The sequence below is a fragment of the Macaca nemestrina genome, chromosome 17 (genome assembly GCF_043159975.1).
Source record: "Macaca nemestrina isolate mMacNem1 chromosome 17, mMacNem.hap1, whole genome shotgun sequence".
NCBI lineage: Eukaryota > Metazoa > Chordata > Mammalia > Primates > Cercopithecidae > Macaca > Macaca nemestrina.
Genome location: NC_092141.1, coordinates 42,644,950 through 42,667,906, shown reverse-complemented (window position 1 = coordinate 42,667,906; position 22,957 = coordinate 42,644,950). Strand labels below are relative to the sequence as shown.

The window sequence follows — 22,957 nt, the reverse complement described above, 5'->3', positions numbered from 1 at the left end:
AAAGAGTTTGCATAAGGCCTGTAGTCATTTCTTTCCACCTTAAGGACCACTATTCCGTTGGAGGCCACCATAATCTCTCACTTGGGCAGCTGCCAGCTGCCATAGTCCTACCCTCCTTTTTTTTTTTTTTTTTTTTTTTTTTTGAGATGGAGTCTCGCTCTGTCGCTGAGGCTGGAGTGCAATGGCGCTATCTCGGCTCACTGCAGGCTCCACCTCCCAGGTTCACGCCGTTCTCCTGCCTCAGCCTCCCGAGTAGCTGGGACTACAGGCGCTTGCCACCATGCCTGGCTAACTTTTTTGTATTTTTTTTAGTAGAGATGGGGTTTCACCGTGTTAGCCAGGATGGTCTTGATCTCCTGACCTCGTGGTCCGTCTACCTCGGCTTCCCAAAGTGCTGGCATTACGGCCACCACGCCTGGCCAGTCCTACCTCCTTTTAAATCCATTCTCTGCACTATGATCAGTGGGATTTTTCCATAACAATAAAATCATGGCATCATGTCTGTGGCTTTGCCATTGCCCTCTGATTAAAATCCAGGAACCTGTGATGTCATATAATCATCTGCATGATATGGCCCCTCCCACTTTATGGCTTACCCCTCCTCACCTCTTAACTCAAGACTTAACAGCCATATGAGCTTCTTGTGGTTACGTTGATGGATCCTGAACTCACCTATAACCTTTAACTCATGCTATACCTGATGTCCTTTCTCTTCCAGTCTCCTCCGCCTTTCCTGAGCTAACTCCTCCATAGCCTTTAAGTCACAACTTAGATATCACCTCCTCTAGGAGTCCTTAAAGATCTACTAAGATTGATTCAAATACCCTTCTGTGTGTTTGTTAGGGCTGGAGGGTATATGATGCCTGGTACTATGCCTGAGGCACAATCAGTACTGGATAAATATTTGTCAAAGGTTGAATGGATGTTGTTGAAAGAGATTGAGCCATGAAGTCAGAAAGCTAGGGTGAGAATTCTGTATTTTCAATTTATTAGATTTCAATCTTGGGAAAGTCATCTACTTTTTCTGAGCTTTAGTTTGCTGATCTATAAAATGAGTATAGTAATACAAATTGATTTTGGGGTTGATTGAAACATTATAGGCCAGGAAGCTAGTACAGTGCCACATAGTAGGTGTTTATAAAATATCAGTTTCCTTTCTCTCCTCCCATCCTTTGTTTTCTGTCTTATGAACCCTCGCCATCTCTAACTGCCTCCCCCTACATTATCTGTGCTTCTTTTAAAACTATATATATATATATATATATAGTTTTCAAACTATATATATAAATAGTTTTCAAACTATATATATAATACTAATTATATACTATAAACTAATTATATATAATTATATATATATAATTTGTCCCCTTCTCCCCAACTCTTCCCTTGGCTGGTTCCCACCAATCTCATTTTTTCATGATTAAAACAAAGCATCATGGAAAATTAATTAATATTTGGAGATGAAAGATGCAACATTGGCAGTCCTGGCTCTCCACTGAGTGCAAACCACTTACAATAAAATCCACCAGCTTGGCTATTAAGGAGAGAAAGAATTTATTTATGAACAAGAGGGAATACAACCCTTTGATATTGTAGCCACCAGCCTGCCTTTGATGGCACTGCCAGCTTTATACCTCAGGTGCCTGCAAAAAAGGCCAAGAGTAGCCTTGTTCTGAAGAGACTGACAGCATGAGCTCCCATAGTCCGAGCCAGGGTGATCCGCTGTGCTCACCTGGGGCTCCAGAGCTCTGTTCACCTGGCCACATCCTATCCCTCACCCTCTGATGGTCTCCCAGGGTTTGATTGCTACTGATGTATAAAAGCCCTGAAATAGAAGCCAGCGACCAATAGGACTAGAAGAACTCAAGAGATCATCCTGTTTAATGTTTCCATTTTATATATGGAGAAACTAAAGACCCAGGGGTGGGACATGAGTTATGAGTTGCTCAAGGCCACATCCCATGGGCCACACCTAGGACCTTGAATAATCAGATGTACTTTCCTCCAGAAAATTTCTTCGTTGTTCCTAATGCACAATCTTGCTAATTTTCTTGGCATTATATTAAGCTATGGACCTTTGCACATTCCAGCACGAGCATCTCAAAAGGAGGGACTTTATGGTTTTTCATTCCCTGCATTTGTGGAGCCAAGAACAGTGCTTTGCATGCAGTAGGGGTTTAATATTTATGAAATAAATTTACTAATGCATGAAGTCATTGACACCATAATTTCCTTGAATGTGCTCTTAGATAAAGGGGATTCAGTGGAGAAATTCCTGTGAGATGGGCTTGGACTCATGGACTCTGGAGATAATTTGCAAGGTTGAGCTAAATAACCTTTTCTTGAGCAATTGGTTCATGGTCTCCAAAGTGACTTGTGCTGTGGAACCCAATGGAACACCCTGGGTTTGAATTGCAGCATCCTCACTATCTGTGTGACTGTGTGCCTTGGTTTCCCATGTATCATTCTCATCTGTCAATCATGGATGTTGTAAGAACCACACTGGATCACAATCCAGTGAGGAGTCAGCGTCATGCAGCAGTTAAATGTGCCTGCTTGGGATGCAGCCTGCCTGGCTGTGAGGTCTGAGTTTGAGCACCCCGAGTTGATGCTCTGATTCAATTAGAAATTGCCATATGAGGCATGTAGTCATGGGTTGTAGTGGACACATAGTAGTTTTCCGTGATCACATAAGGCTAAATGACCTAGCCAAGGTCTCAGATTAGTAAGGGGCAGTGGAAGGATTGATTGCAAATCCTCTTTATTCATCTTTGTGGTTTTTGTCCTACTGTGACTTGCTATTTGCCTAGAGTGCCCCTAGTTTCCCATGTCTGCATCTCAGTCCCACCCACCTCTCCACAACCACTAGAATGCTTCTTTATTACTTGTTTGTTGAAGAGCCCTTTATGGTTCATTCTTCTTCCTCCTGTCAATATCCGCTTTCAGGTATGGCTTTGCCATCAGGTGCTTCCACTGTAGCATGTGCTCTGCACTAAAAAGCAACCTCACCAGAGAAAGGGGACTGCTGCCTTCTACAGGGTAAGGGCTCCAGGGGTTCACCATTAGGAGTACCTCAGACCAACCAATGGCAAGTGGTTCCCCTCATGTGCTCCCAAATGACTAGGGGCCCTAGGGTTCATCCTATGTGGGAGAGATTGGATGTCTTTGCCTATCTGAGAAGACCTCACCAAGTGATGGGTGGTCTTAGCTCATAAAAGGCCCAGAGTCCACATAAGATTAGCTAGAATAGCCAAGGACCCGTGGTGGGGGCCTGGAGACATCCAGGTAGAGATAATTGCAAGTTAAGTGCATCCATAATCCTGATCATCTGACATCCCTTCTCCATAGATCATTAATTCTTGCAGTCATCCAGCCAACAAATATTCAAAGTGTATCAGGTCCTATGCCTGAACTGGAGGTACAGCATGAAATAAGTCAGTCCCAATTCCTGCCTTTTGGAGTTTACAGTCTGGTCAGGTGGGAGCCAGGAAGGAGTTGGCACAACCGGGGCAAGTCACATAGGACTTTGTGGGGCTTGATATGGGTCACTAACCCATCACTTTTTGTCTGAGGCTGGAGGACAGAAATATGAATCTCTGGAAAAGTTTCCAAAGGCAAAGTCAAGTTGGCAATTCCCAAACCAGTTCAGGGAAACAAGAGACTGCTTAGACCACAGGAGTCTAAGCATGGAGCCCAAACAGAGTGGCTTGGGTGCAGGGTGTGGGAAAGGTGCAAGCTAGAAAAGAAGGTGAAGGAGTTAGGGATGGGGCAAAAGGCATTATCTCCTCATGCGTGTGTGGACTCAGGCTCGAGAATGTTCCCAGCAGCATTTTGTAAGAGAAAAACTTTGGGAAAATAAAGCTTCTATTACCTATGAACAAGAATGAATAAGTAAATTGTGGTGTTCTGAAATAACAGACATTTCAGCAGGGAAAAGTAATAAACTAGAGCTACATATGTCAACACAGATAAATCACACAAACCTAACGTTGGGGGGAAAAATCAAGCTCAGTCAAATATGCATATTTTATGATACAATTGATATAAAGTTTGAAAACATGCAAAGCAATTCTGTATGTTGTCCAGGGATAAATAAATATGTAATAAAAGTATAAAGTCATTTGTGGGAACAATAAAGCCTAAATTCCAGATCATGATGATTTCTGGAGAATGGGGAGAGTATGGTCATGTAGAAAGCCATGGAGGGCTTCAGCTATATTTCTTAATCTGGGTTGTAGGTGGATGGCTGCCAGTTGTATTGTGATTTATATGTCTCAAATATTGCATAATAAAATTTATTTTAAAAGCTAAAGTGAGGCAAATTGTGTGGACTGGGAAAGGGAGAGTCTACTTTCTACCCTCTCTTTACTGCCTCTAGAAGTCAGGCATCACACTTGAGTCTCTTTCCAAAGCTTTGCTCAGAGATGCAAAACAAGGTGGCTCCCATAGGGTGCCTACAGGGCCAGACCAGTTACCACTCCCTCCCACTCAACCCTTCCATGGTGCAATGCAATGACATTGGACATGAGGAACAAAGGCGGGACTTAATAACTTCTAATGACTCAGAAGCTACTCTGAACTCCACCAACTTTCTTTCTACAGAGAAAAGTGGCCTTGTGGTAAAGGAGCTGGAGCCCATCACTACTCCAGCAGTCTATCCTCTCACTGGTTTACCAGTACATCTGGCCAATACCACTCTGCCTTCCAGTTGTCCACTGATGAGTCTGTTCCTCCCAGCCCTTTGCCTGAAACCTCCACTGTGTTGCCTCTTGATCCTGACACTGGCCCCTGAGCCAAAAGGTTTAACACTTCTGCTCACTGCACATGACCTCATCTTGGGGGTGTACTGGTGTAGACCTGGTGTCCAGGATCCATTACCACCCCTAGAATTTTCTGCCCACAGTTCCTTCCTGGCATCTTCTTTCCTTTCCCACCATTGCCACCGCCACAGTATATCGCTGAGCTGCTTCTAAGCTCTTACCCCCATGGAAGTAGGGAAAGGAAAACCTTAATGTCTTCCCTTTTCATCCATATAGGACATGCACTACTGTAGTCTCTACAGATGAGGAAATTGAGGCCAAAATAAATACCTTGCTCCAGGTCACATAGCTAATAAAATGCAGAGCTGGATTCCAATCTGTATATGAATCTGATTCCAAAGTCTGTACATACTCTTTACACTGTATCAACTGCCTCTTGGAAGTTGACTGACAAGCTCCCAATGAGAGCTTCAACTCATTTTCACTTTGATTCAAAAGTGCCGTGGACTAGTTCCGGTGAATGTTCTTAAACCTGTTCTGTTATGTTCTTTCTCTCATTCACTTCTTTTCAAGTGCTTTCCACTTAAGAAAGAAAAGTGGTGGTGGAATCTCACCATTCATCATCTCCCTTCCCTGCAATGACCTGTCATGGAGCACTTCAGGAAAAGCTGTCATGGGCCCAAGCTGCCAGGGATTCTCCCACTCCCCAGTTCCTGGCTGCATAATGGGGAGATGCCGGGTAACCCCTAACTACTGCCACTCAAGTCTGTGGGCACCAGCCCCAAACCTGGGGAACTACCTCCTACAGGCCCCCTGCCTCAATCATCACCTGCCAGGGACATGGCAGAAATGCCCGAGGCCATTTAGATTTGACTCACTCATCCCCTCTTGTTTTTACATAAACTGCTCCCTCCTGGATGTGGTTATCACGTCTTCACAAGGCCTTTAAGAAGTTCCAGACAATTGGATTATATGAGAAGACAAACTAGAGCACAAAGAGGTTGAGATTTTATCTCAGGTCTCTTTTGAGATTGGCAATGTGGACAAGGGCTGGATGATTAGTTACTAAAGGGGTCTTGATCTGGGACTGGAGTTGGTATTTCATTGAAGAATATTCTTAAATGGAACATTTTAGGATTGAAAGACCTGCAGTCATCTTCAGGTCTACACTTGGTGGAAAGAACTGAGGACCAGGTTGGAAAGTACCAGGCAGGCTGATGGAGCAACTCAAGCTTCTGGCCCTAGTCCAGTATTTACACGTCACCCAAATGCCAAGGGGGATGGAAAGACTGCTAGCTCCTCCCAGCTGAGCCTGAAGTTTTCTCCTGGAGCCTTCCAAAGCCCACAGGCAGAAGTGGGCATGGATAAGGAATAAGAGCGGAAGAGGTGGGGACTGGGTAGCCAAGACCGCTCCTGTTTGGAGAGGCCATAGTCCCTATGGCTGAGTACTCTTGGGGCCCCAGCCCAGAATGGGGAGTGTGGATGTGGGGAGTGGCCCATTACTCAGAGTCTATAGGAAGTTGCCAGAGTTTAGTAGATGGGTGGTGTCTTAGTCCACCTTAAGTACTATTTTTCCTTCTTGGGTTGAGTTACCTTATAAAGAAACCAAATGCTATTTCTTCCAAGGTATGTGCTAGACAGACCTGTGAAGGGAGCTTTTCCAGATGGAGGGAAGGCTGAATAATTGGTTCCAATTCTACACTTTTGAGTTTCTCAAACTGCCCCTCCCCCAATCCCAGCCCCCTATACCACAACTGACATGGTTGTCAGAAGGTCTGATTCTTACTCCAGTGCACTTCCCATTACACCCTATAGCCTATCACCCATCGGAACACCAGGTCTGCAGCTGACTTACTCAATAACCTTGGAAAAGTTACTTCATTTAGAAATACAATAGGCACTGTGCTTCTCAACTTGTTCTCTCCTACGGGCATTTGGGAATGTGTGGGCACATGTTTGGCTGTCCCTGGGATTTATTTTCAGGGAAGAAGGACAAGGATGCTTAAGTCTCCTTGCCATACAAGGGAGCTCCACACGAGGTGAAATCACACACCCCATCTCCCTGGCCCTCCACCTAAGATGTCAGTAGAGCTCTCATTAAATAGCACTGGTAGACTCTGTGAAGACCCTTCCAGCAATGACTGGTGTGTCAGTCCTAGTGCTGTGAAGCTTCCATCAGACTGTGGTGTGATCTGTATGCCAGTGATGTGATGAGGCTCTGGTCAGAGGTCCGAGGTGTGAGGTTAGTGAGTTCAGAACATTGTCCTGCAGAAACCAAGACAGCTGGGAATGAGCAGACTGAGGAACTGCTTGGTATTAAGGAATGAATAAATAAACAGTAGCCACGACTGCTAGGCTGTCTGAAATGGTGACATAGAGAGTGATCTGGACCATCACCCTGGAGCTGTTAGAAAAAGGCAGGTGGAGGTCACAAGGAATCTGAGAAAGGGGAGAGCAGATGTGAAGCGGTGTAAGATCGGAGTGAGTCTGAGGGGATAAAATGAGTCATTGAAGAGAGTGATCTTCTCTGCAGCAACTGGGGGCTTGGAGGCTGGGTGACCTGGGGACCTGGGGTTAAGCAGAGCAGTGAGGGAAGTATATTTTAAGGTATAGAACCAAGCCTGCATCTGTCCCTTTTAAATTCCGTTCCTTTTTCTAATAAAGCAAGTGGAGTTGGAGTTCAGGGGCTTTCCAGTCTGAAAAGAGCCTTTGGCTCATAAATTTCCATAGCAAAGACAGGCAGTATATAAGAACCAGATAATTACTGAGCCCGGAGGGGCCCAGGGTATGTTTTAACATCTGTACCCACCTGGCTATAGCCTTGGTATTTTAAAAGCCCTTGGAATTGAGCAAGGAGTTACTAACAAGGCATTGCATTTTTGATCACCATTTGGCATGTGCATACATGTCATAGTGTACCCTCTATGAAGGCAAAACTTCTGTCTCCCCTTGTTAACATTGTATTTCAGCATCTAGGACAGCACCTGCCAGAGCACTGGTGCTTCATAAATATTGGTTGAATCAATGAATCAATGAATGCTGTGAGTATGGACTATACAAAGAAAGAGAAGCATATCTCCTTATGCTCCTGCATTCAAAAACTTCTTCCCGTTGTAGGAGACAAGAAATGAAGTAGAAGAAGGAGCACAGATTTGGGGGTCAAACTGTCTTTTACTGTAAGTATAACTCAACTGCTTTACCATCATGGTGACCTGGGCTGGTTACTTAAATTTTCTAAGCCTCATCTTAAAAGTGGTAGCAGTAATGATGTGTTTTTCAAGAGGTTGTACAAAGGGATTTAGTGAGCTAATGCATGAAGTACCTAGCACAGGGTCTAGCACATAGCAAGTGTTCAGTAAGTGGAAACTGTTGTGGAGGTTGTCATTATGTTGCCAGGAGGTAGGGACAGGTGATTGAGTGGATTGGGGGACTCACCCGAATTTTTGCAGAAGCTGGCCTTTGATAGTATTTTTATCAGTCCAGGACAAAAGGAGCAAAAAACAGGCAATGCAGTGAGCATTTTATGAAGTGGAATTTATTCCATTTAAAGGACAATACTTCTGTATGAGATTTTTTTTCCCTTTGTAACTTTTATTTTATTAAAATGTCATTATTTTGTGATATGATGGGAACACTAGAATGCAAGATTTAATAATATATTCTCATCTGGCAAAATAAAAGGTGGCGGCCTCGTGCTGGTCCTCAAAAAAAATAAAAAATTCTGTACATAAAATTCCAATACCTAGAGATCACTGACTTCCATGACTCTAATGTTCTCATCTCCAGGAGGTAGAGTGGAGCGTGCGTGGAGAGTGCCTGAAGGAGCAGAGGGGACAGAAGAGTCTGTTAGCCTGCACTTTCAGAATGTACCCTAAACCAGCAGGAAGAACTTGAGAAAGACCTTTAAGCATGCTGGGATTTGTATTAGTGGATGAAAGTATGAGGGCATCCTAGGTAGAAGATACAGCATGAGCAAAGGCCCAGAGGCAGACATGAGTGAGATGCGATGAGAACTTAAATTGGACAGTTTGGGTCATGGAGAAGCAAATGAGACCAGAAAGCCACTGGGGTTTCTTAAACAGGGGATTGTCATTCTGAAAATGAGGTTAAGTACGGAAAAGATTAAACATTTATTGAGCTTCTACAATTATCTCTAATACTTGCTACTACTCTGGAACTATTATCTCCAATTTATATATATAAAATACTGAGGCTTATAGAGATAAAACAAATTATCAGAGGTCATATAACCAGTAAGTGGCAGAGCCAAGAATGTAGCAAGAGTGTTAAGACACAAGAAGTTTTGAGAAGAGAGGGTAAAATTTAATTTAAGAGGGGAAAAGATACAGCAAATTGTAATTAGTGAAATTCTGGGCAGAGCCTTAAGGGCTGAGAGTAGGAAATTGGGTGAAAGTTCAAGGACGCATTCCCTCCCTTTGAGAAGGATTTTGAGGTAGTGCGTTCTAGATGCCATTCTCAGCACTATCCAATGACCCAAGGGCCCAAGAATATTGTCTTAATTTCCTGTGCTTGGGGAAATCTCTTTCCAGCACCGTCTGGTGGCATCTACCTGAATTGCTGGCATAGAACCAAGGAGGAAATGCATACCCTCTGGTGCAAAGCTTCCCTAAGTGTGGCAAAGAAATAATGTCTGTTTCTGCCTTTTCTATCACTTCTAAGGATATCTATTTATCTATCTATCTAGTGCCTAGCACAGTGCCTTAGTAGATATCTGATACCCATTAGGTTCCTTCTTACCACTATAATGTCTGGGTGTTGGTTCTCAAACTTTATTGTGTGCCAAAATCCCATGTGGAGTTTGTTAATGGTATCCTCCCACCCCTAGGCTCTAATTTAGTAGATCTGGGGTGCATCTGTGAAAGCCACATTTCAACAAGTCCCCAGGGGGTTTCAGTGCAATCGGCCCCTGGAGCTCACTTAGGGAAGCTTGGCTCCATAAGGTATGCATCTCTTCCTGTGCTCTATGCCAGGAATTCAGATAGATGCCAATAGAGGTGCTTGGCAAAGCCTTACTAGGTACTTTATTCCTTGTCTCTTGGCCCCTTTTTAGAAGGAGGGAGTCTTCACTCTAGGAATGGGAGGATCTTCAGCGAGCAGGGACTAATTTTTCCAGCTGACTCTGAATAAAGATCTACAAAAGCTATCAGTCAGACCCACTCCATCACTAAAATAAAGCAACTGTGTGTCTGAATAAGCCCTGGTCTGGCAACATAGGGCCCATCTTTGCTGCTAATTCATTCAGTGATATTGGGCAGGACTGTATTCATTGCTCCATTCAGTTCCTATGTCTGAAAACTGAAGGGATCAAAGTAAGTGAACCTAAGGCACCCAGGGTCTCTGACGCATTTGTTAAATCTCATAATCTCTTTCTGCCTCCTGTGAGGCAAGACTCTCCCTTCACCTAGGTGACTTTAGAGGGGCTGCCCATCCTTCCTTCTGCAGGTACCTCTCAGGCTAATGTTCTTTTGTGAACCCAACATAGGGCCTCACATTCACAGAGGAGATTAAAGAGATTTGGTTTAAGGTCCTCCAGTTGGAAAGTGAGAGAAGCTGACCATTTGTGGAGTGTGGAGCCAGCTCACCAGCGCTGAGTTTGTTCCCCTTTCTCATTCACTGTGGATGATGGTAAGGATGTTTTTGAGTGTTTTGAGTTTAGTGCCAGGGAAGCTTCGCTGAGTTGATGTATAGCTGAGGGATTATGGGGAAATGGCCACCACATTGCACAAATCCAGGGGCACAATTGGCATTGCACCCTATATGAAGGTGCTCCCTGGAGTTGTGTGGTGAGGAATCTGAGTGATTTTATGTTATGTCGCTGGTAGTGCATCATAGGTTTAGTGGTATTTTCTTCTCCTTTCAAGAGGCTGTTAATGGTCCCTTTTAGAAACTATCTTTGCATATTACAGAAAGCTAGGTGGATAGCTCTTGAATATAGCAATACCTATGTCTAGAAGTGTCTTCCATGGTAGACACATACAGTATTCCTAAGAGTCCACTTTGGCGAAGTGTAGAAGCCATCAGCTCAGGAGTTCATGATAGTGCATTTAAGTAGGGATACATCTTCCCTATCTTACCCTACATGCAAGAAGTTGGAGATTTCCATAGAAATTCTGGTAAAGTGGAAGATGCTTTTCAGTGTTGTATGGAGCTAGTAAGTCAAGGTCTTCCAGAAAAGCACAGACTCCTCTATCAATCTCCCAAATCGTTGATGCCCTTTCACCCACCTAGGACTTGCTGTGACCTGACAAGCAAAAGAACAGGGGTGAAAATCCCCTTATGACAATTCATGCCAGCCTGTCTTGCACAAACTTGAGAGCATCTCCTTAAATTCTGCACCCTGGGTGGCTCACTCACTTCATTCTAGTGCCAACCCTGTGACATATTTGGAAGTTAGTCCTGTGTTAGGTATTAGGGTACAGAAATCAAGAAAATGTGACTCTGCCTACGAGGAATTGACATACAGTTGGACGGGCTATGAGGAAGCCCAGTGATTCTGACTCACCTTGAGATTCACTAGGTTGGAACACAGAAGTTTCAATGGAGCAACAAGTGAGCTACCTGGTCTACTTGGGAGGTCGAGAAGCCTTCTCTGAAAGGAGGTGGTCCTAGAGCAGAGACTTAAAAGGTGAGGAGGAGTTTGAAGGGGAGGGAGGGAGTGAGAACAGCATGGACAAAGATCCCAAAGCAAGAGAGAGCAGAGTTTGGAAAACCACATGATGCTTAGTATGACTGAGATGAAAATTGCATGGGCTTCATACTAGGGGGAGGGAGTGGGCAGTGGCCAGAGAGACAAAGCTTCATGGAGCCTGCATTCCATGCAAAATTGTAAGAATTTCTATCCTGAAAACCGTGGGGACCTGCTGAAGAATTTTGAGCAGGAAAATAACATGATCAGAATTGCATTTTAGAAGTATCACTCTAAATGTGGAAATGTGGAGATTCAACTGAATGGAGGTGAGAACGCAGAAGGAATGAGCAGTTAGACCATGATTGCAGGAGTCCGGATGAGTGGTACTGAGGTGGAAAGGATCCAGTCCATTGTCATAACTCCCTTGCATCACTACTAGGCAGGAAAATTGCCTCCAGCCTTCTCCACCTCTGGCAGGGAAGTTTCAGTTATCTGGATGAGGATAAGCTTCTCCAGGAGTTCAGGGTAGGAGAACTTGGGAGACTTTTCTTGCAGATCCAGGGTCTGCTGGGGTGGGACCAGATAGTGCCTGTCAAGCCTAGGCTGTATGGAGGAGGGGCCCCTTTGGCCACAGAAAGAAGATCCCCGAGACTGCCCCTAGGAAATCTTCCTTTCAGGACTGAGTTCCTGCACTTAACAGGTGAGAGACACAGAAAGTGCTGGGGGCTGCTTCTGTTTCCCCCGAGTACCCCCAACCCCCTCCCCATGTTTCTATGGCAATCCCTTTATGTTGCTTTCCTCATTGCTGCTTCTAGATTGTCTCCCAGCACTTCCAGGGGTGCTAGGGAAGGGAGCTAATTACCTTGCTATAAATACCAGCCAGAATGAGCTCCTAGGGCCCCAGACCTGGCTTTTCTTTTTCAGTGTCTCTGTAATGGGTTGGGCAGTAGAGAGTGAGTAGCGTCTACACAGCAATCCATCATTATATTCTCTATGTTCTTTCGCCCCCTCATGGGCTCAGCTGTGTTTACTTTCCTTCTATTAACAGGTGGAGTAGGAACAAGGAAGCAGTGGCATTATGGGACATCCGTGAAGCTCCAGGCACAGTGCTAGGCTCTGGGAATTGAGGGATGAATCAGCCTGCCTCTGCTCTCAAGGACCTCACTGTTTAGAGAGGAAGGCAGGTTTGCAGCAAATAGTTGTGATGAGACATGTGACCTGGGGAACAGGGAGGAGCCATAGGTATACCTGGACCTGTTCTTCTCTAGGGATGGAGGGTATTACTGAGAAGGTGGCCAGTGTAGCTGTACACTGAGAGTTGGTGAAATGGAGAGACCAGGAGGAGGGCATTCTGAACAGAAGCCATAGGGATCTAAGAGGCACAGAGATGTGAAGATGTCATCAGGGAGTAGAGCTGGCCCTCTGTGACTTTAACCCAGGATGCCCTGGAGGACTTTAACCCAGGATGCCCTGGAGGAAGAAGGAAGCATGCAAAGTGCAACTGCGACCTGGCTCTGAGAGCCTTGAGTGCCATGTTCTGGGGTCGCTGGGAGCCATAGAATGTTTTTCAGCTGTGATGTGGCCTGATAAGATGCATGCTTCTTCAGAGAGGCTGGGACGCACTCTCTGTGGTCACTTAGCTTCATTATCTCAAAAAGGCCAGCTTCAGGGCTGGAGCTCAAAAGGAGGTGATGGCAGTGGGCAAGGAATTTCAATGAGGATGCAATTAACATCTCACAAACAGGGCAGCCATGCAAACACCTCACCGAAGAGTGGAATTATGTGCAGGAGGGAGGGAGGAAAAAAATTCTTCCCCTAATAGCTTTCTGACTTTCATTAGTTCTGACAGTGAAGGCTGCATCGTGGCTGTGTTCCATGGTAACCGTTTCCAGGAAGAGCAGCACCGGAGGAGCGCAGGTTCTGAAGACTTTCAATCAGCCCCAAAGCTTAGCCAGACAAAGTCATGTTGCTGGCTTCACAGCCTCCGCGGGCACCAAAGGGAGAGGGTATGACGTAGGCAAACATTCTCTTAGGTTATTGCAGGGACTCTGATTGCAAGGACCATGAGCACAGCTGCCTTCCAGGGCTCCATCACAGGAGAGGAGCCCAGGGCCAGAGGTCCCTGCACTGCAGACCAGAGCATGTGGCTGCAGGAGAGGAATGAGGCAGAGAAAGCAGAGCTACACACAGTGGATTCCTGGCCTCTTTCACATCTCCCTGAGAAAGACTCAGCACGTCTCTACTGTGGCTCCGTGGGTAATACTGGTAGAGAGGAAAGAGGAGGCTCTGGAGCCAGATGGCCTGGATCTGAATCCCAGGTACTCCCTTTCTCGTGGGACCATCTTGGGCAACTTACATCACTTCTCTGGGGTTCACCTCCTTAGTTATCACCTGCAATCTACAGTGTTTTCAGGAGGCTAAATGAGACAGCCCATGAGAAATGCCCAGCTGCAGAACTGGCCCATGGCAGGTGCTGGTGTGCTAAGTTGCCCATAATAGCACTGCCTGCCCTCTCCTCCCTCCTCCTACCTTCTCGCTTTTCCAGCCCTGCTTCTGTGCCCTTCCCACTCTTCCTCTCTCACTCTCTGACTATAATACAAGGATGTTGAAGGTGTGAAGCAAGCAAGTGGCTTTGCTCTGAGCCTCAGGGAATCAGAAAGACGAGCTGGGTTTTGGTGCCCTTAGGACTCTAGCTCTGCACCAGACAAAATGAATGAGTTTCAGGGCAGTGGAAGCACATATTAGGTTGGGTGGCCACATGGGAAGACAAATTATGAACAATGAGAGCTCTCAAAACTCCATTCTTCATAACAACAATTATGTATGGAAGGCCTACTACGTTCTGAGACACTTCTCTAGGCATCTGGGATATGCTTTCTTCAGGATGTTGCCTCCAGCAGAGAGAGGCTGGCCATAAATTATATATACAATAAAAGGTAGATATGAAGGTAGAAAGTGATAAGAGCTTGGAGAAAGGAAAAACAGTAAAGTGAAGGGAGAGGGGATTGGAAGTGCTAGTGAGTGAAGAGGGCTGTAATTTTAATGGGGTGGGCACACTAAGCCTCATGGAGCCGGCAGCATGTGAGCAAAAGACTTGAAAGAGGACTGGGTGCGGTGGCTCACGGATGTAATCCCAGCCCGTTGGAAGGCCAAGATGGGTGGATCACCTGAGGTCAGGAGTTTGAGACCAGCCTGGCCAACATGGTGAAAACCAGTCTCTACTAAAAATACAAAAAAAAAAAAAAAAAAAATTAACCAGGCATGGTTGCACATGCCTGTAATCCCAGCTACTTGGGAGGCTGAGGCAAGACAATCTCTTGAACCTGGGAGGCGGAGGTTGCAGTGAGCCATGATGGCGCCATTGCACTCCAGCTGGAGTGACAGCAAGACTGTCTCAAAAAAAAAAAAAAAAAAAAAAGAAAGAAAGAAAAAGACTTGAAAGAGGTGAGGATGTCTGGAGGAAGAGCATTCTGAACCAAGGGAGGAGCCAGTGCAGAGGCTCTAAGGAGGACGTGTGACTGGGATGGGTGAAGATTAGAAAGAAGGCTGGAGAGGAGGAAGGCAGAGAGTAACAGGAGATATCACATGGTGATGGGGGCTAGATTGGGTGGGCTGTTGTAGCTTCCATATGGTGCCATATATACTGCAGGGAGTCAGGAAAGGCTAATGGTTTTCAGCTCCTCACTTCCTCCCTTCCCTTCCTCCAATTAACTAGAGCAACTACCTTTATTATCTATTTAATGTATTGGAACCTGGTGTCAGATATTATTTAGATAAAGCTTTCTGCAACTTAAAAAGTGTTTGAAACCCACTGATTGAGTCTTGTACCAGTGGGGAAACTGAGTTTCGGAAAGGGCCAATGACTTATCCATGGCCACACAGCCAATTAGGAAGAAATTGATCTCAAACCTTGGACGTTGGGAGAAGGCTTTTTCTATGATCTGCATCAGAGCCATGGGAGGTCTTGGGAGTCTGCAGCAGGGCTTGTGACACACAGGCCACCTGAAGTTCAATCAGCTGGATGCCCAGACCCTCCATATTTCAGCTCACCATGCCTCTCAAGCTCTCCCCAGGCTGCTGACTTCTTCTCTCCCACAAGCACGTGGTCCATTCCCAAAGCGTTTTCCTCCCTTTAAAGCCACACTCTGGTCGGGCGCGGTGGCTCACACCTGTAATCCCAGCACTTTGGGAGACTGAGGCGGGCGGATCACCTGAGGTCAGGAGTTCAAGACCAGCCTGGCCAACATGGTGAAACCCTGTCTCTACTAAAATACAAAAATTAGCCATGCATGATGGCAGGTGCCTGTAATCGCAGCTACTCAGGAGGCTGAGACGGGAGAATCGCCTGAACCCGGGAGATGGTGTTTGCGGTGAGCCGAGATTGCGCCACTGCACTGCAGCCTGGGTGGCTGAGCGAGACTCCGTCTAAAAAAAAAAAAGAAAGCCACACTCCGATTACTTGAGCCAGCAAGGCACCCACGTTTGAAACTTTATAATGCTCAGAGCTACAGTGGCCCTGAAACAAGTAATGCTACCTTCCTAAGTAGTGTTTTCTGCTCTGCAGGTGCTAAAGCAAATTACATACTTGCAGGGCTTGGACTAGAATGGAGCTTAGTAATATATGCTATACCTTGGGATAGGGTCTGGAATGGGAGAGGTGGTCAGTGAATGTTATTAAGAAAATAAATTATGACAGTCTTTGGAAAAGTACACTTCTAAAGACAGACCTCCTAGTCCTATTCATAAAGAGAAGGTGCTAGAGCAGAGTGGTCAATAGTGTGGAGTTTGAAATAAAAATGACCCAGGTTCAAATCAAATTCCTTAACATGTCAGAGCCTCAGTGTCTGTATTTATTAAAGGGCAATAATAAGTAGATTTGGGGATCATTAGAATTACATTGCATGCAGTGTTCATTAGTTCAGTGCCTAGCCTCTTGGGACAGAGCCCTAATGGCAACACAGAGATCCTAGCCAGTGGTTCTCAAAATACAGTGTGTATCACCATCCCCTAGAGGTCTTGTTAAAATATAGGTTGCTGGTTCTCACACTGCAGAGTTTCTGATCAGTAGGTCTGGGTTGGGGCTTGAGATTTTGGCATTTCTAACAAGTTCCCAAGTGATGCAAATGCTACTTGTTGGGAGATGAAATCTCATCTCCCAACAGTGTCTTAGAGCCAGTGTCTTAGACCAGGATGAGGTTTGTGGAGAGAGAAGGAACTGAAGGCCGTATATTGGCTGCATGTGCAGACAGTCCAGATGGAGAGAGGCATTTGGAGCCTTACCCAGAAGGTGGCCTGTTCTTCAGCCCAGGGAGTTGGCTGACTTCACACACCTGGGTGGCCAGCTGCTTTCCCTCTACTCAGTCACAGGCCCTGAGATTCACAGTCCAATGAGAGGCAGCCAGCAAACAGCTCCTTCCCCTCCCACTGTCTCCCCAACCCCCATTTCTTTTAACTGGATAACTTTTGATTTCCAGATAGACAAGCTGAGTGAATTATAAGATGCTAATGGAGAAAAGCAAGAAAACAAAAAACAAAATAGATAAGTCAAAATCAGTCTTTCTAGGTTTCTAGGATTCCTTCCTATCATTTCTCAGAGGTGCTAGTCATTCTGGGAACATTATAGGTCCCTGATACTTGAAAATGGTTCCATAAAAATTAATGGATTCTGTCTGCTACACAAAGTTCATAGACTTTTGGCATCCCACAACCTGGCTCTCAGGCCCCATATGGTTGGGCCACAACCTATACTAGCCAACCATAAAATATCTAACTTTCCCTACAGTCTTCCCTCTGATGAGGTCATAACAAAATCTATTCTACTTTGGGTGTGCAAATCAGGGATCAGCAAACTATAGCTTGTCGGCCGAATCTAGCCCATTGCCTGTTTTTGAAAATAAAGTTTTATTGGAACATAGACATACTTGTACATTTCTTTTGTATTGTCTGTGGCTGCTTTTGGAGGTGATTACAATAGGGTGGGCACACTAGGCCCCATACGACAATGACAGAGTTGAATACTTGCAACAGAGACTATAGAGTGTGTGGAATCTCAAATATTTGCAGTATGACTCTTTATAAAAAAAGTTTCCTGACCCCTATTTTAAATCAAATGTCATTTACTCCATGAAAGTTTGCTGAATCCCACCGAGTTGCATTCATCTCATTTTCTCCTATCACCTCCTGGTTTTTTGATCTGTGAGTATGTTACCTGGCATAATGGTTTTCCATGTATATTTTTTCTCATTGACTCTACATGTCTATGCTGACCTCTCTTTGAGATTACAAAATTTAGTACCAGGGCACACACAGTTAAAAAACATTTCTTAAATTATCCACTAAGCCTCAAAGTGGGAAGAAACCTAAATGTCCAAGAGTAGAAAAAAGACCAAATAAATTATGGTGTAGCCCTATGATGTATTGCTATGTAACAAATAAAACCAGTTTATCAAGAATATACACAGGCCTGAGACAAATCATCCATCACAGGAAGTGAAGATTTTTGCAATGACTCTTGTAATACAATCCCCCTTTTATAAGTAAGTAAAAATAATATGCTGAGGAATTAATTAAAAAGACTAGAAAGAAATATACAAAACTTTTATTCCTCTCTATGTAGAGGGTTATAGGTGACTTTCATTTTATTTTATTAGTTTGTGTATTTTTCATTCTAAGAATATATTGCTTTTAGAACCGGGGTAAAAATTCAAGTTATCAAAACACTAGCAGCTGGCTGTATGCTGGCTTTGCCACATTCTGACTGTATCACCTTAAAAATTTATCTGGCCTCAGTTTCCTTATTCATAAAATATAGGGAAACACAGCCTTCTTCACAGGGTTTTTTTAAAAACAGCACAGCAAGCCCCCAAGTGCCCTTCTTCTAAACAGACTGCTGCAGCAACTGGGCTCAGCATTGAAATGGGGACTGTCTGGGAGCCACACGATGGAGACCGAGCTGGCACCTTGAGAGGGAGGCAGAGCTGTGATGCTCAGAGTGGTGCTGAGGCGGACTCACAGCTCTGCAGCAACACTCGTGTCCCCAGCCCTGCACCAGGACTACTGACTGGGAAAGGACTTCTCCCCCCAAAGCCTGCCCTGCCACAAAAAGCCCCTAGCTTCCTTTCAACACAAAGCACAGCTGCTCTTTGTCTTTCATTTTCACACTGAACCAGCTGTCCCCAGCCTGCGTGGCCAGTGCCTGCCCTTCTGCATTTCCCACCCTGTCCTGTTTCTCGCCACCTCTCGTCAGCCTGCGCCTGCCATTTTCTTTTTTCTTAAAAGTCACACCTTCATCCTTCCACTGAGACATTTTTTTTTCTTAGCCAGAATCTTTCTGTTTCTTTCTCTCCCCCGACTTGCTAGAAAATGTCTTTGAGACTATAAGTAATGATTTTTTTTTTTTTGACAGAGTCTCACTCTGTTGTCCAGGCTGGAGTGTAGTGGCACCATCTAGGCTCACTGCAACCTCCATCTACCTGGTTCAAGCAATTCTTGTGCCTCTGCCTCCCCAGTAGCTAGGATTACAGGCACGCACCACCATGCCTGGCTAATTTTTGTATTTTTAGTAGAGACAGTGTTTCACCATGTCGGCCAGGCTGGCCTCGAACTCCTGACCTCAAGTGATCCACCCGCCTTGGCCTCCCAAAATGCTGGGATTACAAGTGTGAGCCACCAAGCCTGGCTAAGTAATGATTTTCTATTTTTTCTTTTTTCTCTACCCCTGCCCCCTCTTCTTTTATAAGTGTCCTTGTTGAATTTTTTTTTCTCTGATCATCAATAGGGAAGGTTAGTGGATGAGGGAGACCAGTTAAAGGGCTAGAAAAATGGTCTGAGAAGAGAACAGTGCAGATGGTGAGAAGTGGATGTGTTGGGCTAGAAATGGATAAAATCCACAGAAGTTACATATGGGAAGGATGAGGCCCAGCAAGAGCCAGTGACATGCCTCAAGGTTATGTAATTGACCAAGGGACAGATCAGGGAATCTAGGCCTACATCCTTGCAGCCCCTAGACATATCCCAATACCTGGATATATCATTTATGTACCCTATTCTACATACTGTCCAGGGGTATGGAGATGTTTGGGCTAATTACAGTTCATCGCTCAGAGTGATGCATATAACAAGGGTCTGTGCATACTTGAGAAGCCAAAAGGGGACCTACTGACTTCTGGACTTTTGAGAAGTATGTCATATCTTCCCACAGCTTCAGAACTTGAAGTTTCAGGGAATCTGTTGATGACTGGGCCATGGAATTAGAGGAGCATGTTTTGGACTACAAGCAGTGGAGATAAGAATCCCCAACTCATCCATCATCAGCTTTGTAAGAGTGGGAGTCCAGACTCTGCCTCTGTGGCACTGTCCCCAAATCTCTCTTGGAGTCAGAGTCCCCAGCCTAAGAAAGCACCTGTAGAACAAGGTGGGTATCGTGGAGTATGCAGGGAGTTAGCACACGAGGAGACATGGCACAGACTGTCTTGGCTTGTGGCCATGATGACCAGGGTTATTGGTGTCCTTGCTGTTGTTTTCTCCCATGTGATGGGAGTGGGAGGGAGTGGTCAGCAAACCCTCCTAGGAGCAGGTGTCCCGGTCTTGATGAGGCCACTTTATATCTCTATGCTGCGTGGGACTCAGGGGGCCTGTGGAGTTCTCCTCCAGATCTTGCTTGTTTTTGTAGAGACTTGGAAACTTTTCCCCGGTGTATCAACAGAGACTTTAAGTCCCAGCTCTGACTTCTGTCTTTACCTTTTCCCCCTCAGTCCATGTGGTTTAACCTCCTTTGAGTTTCTAGCAGGTACCATGAGCTACCTGTGGCTCAAGAGGGAAGGGGAATCATGTGCCCAAATGGGTAGAAGTTTTGAAGGTCTCAAGCAGATCCTCACATCTTCCCCAAACCTGATAATCTCCTCTTCAGAGAAGATCCCAGCTTCTACTTGCTTGGGTACCCATTAGGCCTGAATGAAGACTGCTGGGGGCTGTAATATCACGTCAGCAGTGGGTACTGCTTTATTGGTATGGTCAGTTTCAAGGTGAAACTTGTTCATGCACCAGCTTAACTTAGAGATTGTGAACAGTCACTGAGGAATTTATGCCCATCAAAGGTGGAGATTGCTTTGCAAACTTCATAGTCAGGCTGAAAAACTGTCTCTAAAGTATACAGGTGTCAGGTATCAGATACCTTTTTTAATAATCCAGCTACTACATTCTACTTAGCCAGTATACCTACTATGGGCCAAGCATGTACAAATTCTATTAATTAAATTTCAATTATTACCATGGAATAAATTTGGGCATTGAGTCACAGAGATATTAAATAATTTTACCTGAGGTCAAGCAGACAGTTTATGGTCAGGTTGGGCTTCAAGCCTAAACCACTCTTACTCCACAGTTCTTGGTTTTCTACTTTCAAAGCCTCCCTCTGTCTTCATATCATTATGAAAAATGGTTGCTTGAACACCTGCTATGTTGGGCTTGAACTCACTACCACCCCAGATGAACAATGAATGGCTAAAAGAGGTATGAATGTGTTGCTTAGGCCTGTTAACATGTGCTTAGTCTTCCCTCTTTCTCCTCCCTCTCCTCCCCTCATCTCCTATTACTTGACGTCTGATACTTGCCTAGCCCTGGATGGAGGGACTCCCTTAGCTTCACTCGAGAAAGGGGAAGCTCAGTATCTCAGTTTGAGGCTGTTCCTGCATCTTCAAGAAGGAGCCCAAGGCTGGGAGGAGCTTCCTCCTTCCCTGAACTAACTCAGTCAGTGATATGCTCAGGTAATTTATCTCTCTCTGAAAGAAAAAGAAAGGAAGAAAAAGAAAGAAAGAAAGAGAGAGAGAGAGAGAGGGAGGTAGGGAGGGAAGGAGGAAGGAAGGAAGGAAGGAAGGAAGGAAGGAAGGAAAGAAAGAAAGAAAGAAAGAAAGAAAGAAGGAAGGAAAGAAAGAAGGAAGGAAGGGAAGGAAGCAGGGAGGGAAGGAGGGAGCGAGACAGGGAGCGAGGGAGGGAGGGAGGGAAGGAGAGAAAGAAATCCTAAATTTTTAGCATTTGCCAGCCTCTGCAGTGTAAATACTCCCATCACGGCTGATTTCAAGCCACCAAGATGACCACTGAAAGTGAAGTTCGGAGGGATGGGAATAGCCCACTCTCCTTTGTCAATGGGAGCCAGCTTTAGCACACTGTAGTCTTCCTTTCATTTGGCTTTGAGTGGCATGGCTAATGGATTTTTCACTCATTGCTTTTGTCTTCTCCCAGTTAAAACACTTCACCTGCTTACTAAAAGCCTTTGACAGTAATCAAGTTCTTCCTGCCAAGCTAGGCCCCACTTGGACTGTCCAGGAGTGAGTTAGGGAAGACAGCCACCACCTGCTCCCCTGAGGGCCTACTAGACAGAAAGCCAACTCAGGAAGCTCCAACAGCATGCCAGGCCTGGGGTGGGGCATCTATCAACAGAAAGGCATCGTCTTTACTTTTGAAACGCTAAAGGTCTGCTGTCAGGAAACAATGAACATTCTCATACAGAAACACCACTGGAAAAATGCCAGAGTCTAGACAAAGTCCTCATTGCTGAGTGACAGAGCTTCATGGGACTTTCAAATCATTTGGTTCCACTCCCTCGTTTTGCAGGAAAAAGCTAAGGCCCTGGGAGGGTGAGTTTTTGCTAAAGGTCACAAAGTTATTTGGTGGCAGAGGTGGGGTTGGAATCCATCTTTCTTGACATCTAGAAGCCAATTCTTTTGCTGCAGAATGGGCTGTTGGAAGCTGTAATAGCTTATTGAACCAGGGAAAGATAGACATCTCTCTTCCTCCTGCTAAGATGACCAACTCATCTCCATTTTCCTATGATTTTTCTGTTGGCACTGAAAGTCCTTCCCTGTATCCTAGAAAAACCCTAGGTAGAGGCAGACCCTGAAAATTAATCCCTGGTCCCCTTTTCTCTTTCCCTTCCTTCCCTGTCCTTTTCTTCCTTCCATCATACGTTACTGGTTCCTGCCCACAAAGACCTTAGTGTCAAAGAAAGAAATCTTGAGAAGAGAATTGTGGAGGCTGTCCTCCACCCCTACCCAATTTGGGCTAGAGTTCACCCAGAACACTGTAACCTCTTTTACTAATGCCTCCACTTCTTGGTCTTCCTTTTAAAACAGAAATAGATTTATTGGATTGTAAAAGCAAGCAACCAGTGTAGATTGTTAAAGAAATTAAACAACAGAGACGTATGTGTGATGGTCAATGGATGTCTTCAGATAAGCTCAGCACCTGGACTAACAGGATAGTGTTTATCCTTGAAGATAACTTCATTTATCCATCTGTCTATCATCTATGTATCTATATATTACTGTACCATATTGTATAATAAAGATTCCCATTCTGGTAAAAATTTGACCATATTAATCATGTTACTTTGTAATCTAGGATTTTCATTTAAAAACATATCATGGATGTCTTTCCACATTGGTCATTTAAAGATTACCTCATCCTTCACAACAGTAGCATATTCTGTTGTGTGGGTGTACCCCAATATATTTACTCAATCCTATTTTTAAAGACAGTTAAGTTATTTCCA

At 44.9% G+C, this 22,957-nt stretch overlaps 1 protein-coding gene and 1 long non-coding RNA gene across 2 annotated transcripts in view; both read left to right on the top strand.

The window, feature by feature from the left end:
• LOC105485173 (uncharacterized) overlaps positions 1 to 14,841 on the top strand; it is a 28,409-nt gene extending 13,568 nt beyond the window's left edge. The window contains exon 2 of the long non-coding RNA XR_011615608.1: positions 7,878 to 14,841. This is a non-coding gene — a long non-coding RNA (uncharacterized lncRNA). The remainder of the gene's footprint in view (positions 1 to 7,877) is intronic.
• LOC105485175 (acid sensing ion channel subunit 2) overlaps positions 1 to 22,957 on the top strand; it is a 1,135,324-nt gene that overhangs the window by 60,626 nt on the left and 1,051,741 nt on the right. The window lies entirely within an intron of this gene.